Raw genomic sequence first — 1,434 nt, 5'->3', positions numbered from 1 at the left:
TTGGTGGCTCCTGATACCTCCTAGATGCCAGCAGCTCTGTCACATGTCAGACAGTACCAGAAAGCTGCTTCTTGACTGGTCAGGGCCTTCAGGGGCACTGGGAATCCACCAGTGATGACGCAGTCCAGCCCTGACTCCCTCACCCAGCACCCCGTGCCCTCATGCCTGTGTGTCCAGGTGGCACCGAAGCACAAAAGTGAGGCCTTGAGCCTGGTATTCCCTGAGCATCTTCTGCACTCCAGTTTGGGAAGAAGAGCCCTGAGCACTGAGCAACTTCATTTTACTAACAAGATGCCACAACAGAGGCCAGGCGTCATTTAGGAATAAACACATTTACAGAAAGCCTCTGGGTCACATAGAGGACTGATCATCTGGAAAAGAGGAACAAAAGCAAACATTTATCTGCAAACAGAATTTTAAACAATGCTATACCTAAAGGTCACAAATTGCCTGAGATTAACTTGAGTTAAACTAGAAAAGAGAGAGAGACAGTTTATTGCTAAGTAAATATTAACACTAAAATCAGTTTCTTCAATGTGGCTTTCAGCTCCTGGTTCCTCATGCTGTAGATGAGGAAGTTCACTGCTGGAGGCACCACCAAGTACAGAAATGACACCACCAGGTCCAAGGATGGGGAAGAGATCGAGGGGGGCTTCAGGTAGGCAAACATGGCAGTGCTGACAAACAGGGAGACCATGACCAGGTGAGGGAGGCATGAGGCTTTGTGCTGGCCCTGAGAAGAGGGCATCCTCAGCACAGCCCTGAAGATCATCACATAGGAAACCACAATGAAAACAAAACAATGAAAGGCTAAAGAAACACTAGCCACAAGTGCCCCGATTTCCCTGAGGTAGGCATGTGAGCAGGAGAGCTTGAGAATGTGGGGGATTTCACAGAAGAACTGGTCCACAGCATTGCCTTGGAAGAGGGGCAGGGAAAATGTACTGGCCATGTGCAGGACAGCATTGAGAAAGCCACTGCCCCAGGCAGCTGCTGCCATCTGGACACAAGCTCTCCATGCCCAGGAGGCTCCCGGGCTTGCAGATGGCAACATAGTGGTCGTAGGCCATGACGGTGAGAAGGGAATACTCTCCCCAAGCAAGAAGACTAAAAAGAGGACTTGGGCAGCACACCTTTCATAGGAGATGGTCTTGGTGTCCCACAGAGAATTGGCCATGGCTCTGGGGAGAGTGGTGGAGATACAGCCAGGTTGAGGAGGAAGAAGTACATGGGGCTGTGAAGGCGGTGGTCGCAGGCTATGGCGGTGAGAATGAGGCTGTTGCCCAGGAGGGCAGCCAGGTAGATGCCCAGGAAGAGCCCGAAGTGTAGGAGCTGCAGCTGCCACGACTGCGAATGCCAGCATGAGGAACTTGCTCACAGAGCTCCTTTTGGACATTTTCTGACATTGTACACAGCTGTCTCTTGGAGAGGAAA

Source organism: Cygnus atratus, unplaced genomic scaffold (assembly GCF_013377495.2).
Source record: "Cygnus atratus isolate AKBS03 ecotype Queensland, Australia unplaced genomic scaffold, CAtr_DNAZoo_HiC_assembly HiC_scaffold_93, whole genome shotgun sequence".
Classification (NCBI taxonomy): domain Eukaryota; kingdom Metazoa; phylum Chordata; class Aves; order Anseriformes; family Anatidae; genus Cygnus; species Cygnus atratus.
Note: the sequence above shows the minus strand (reverse complement) of the source record.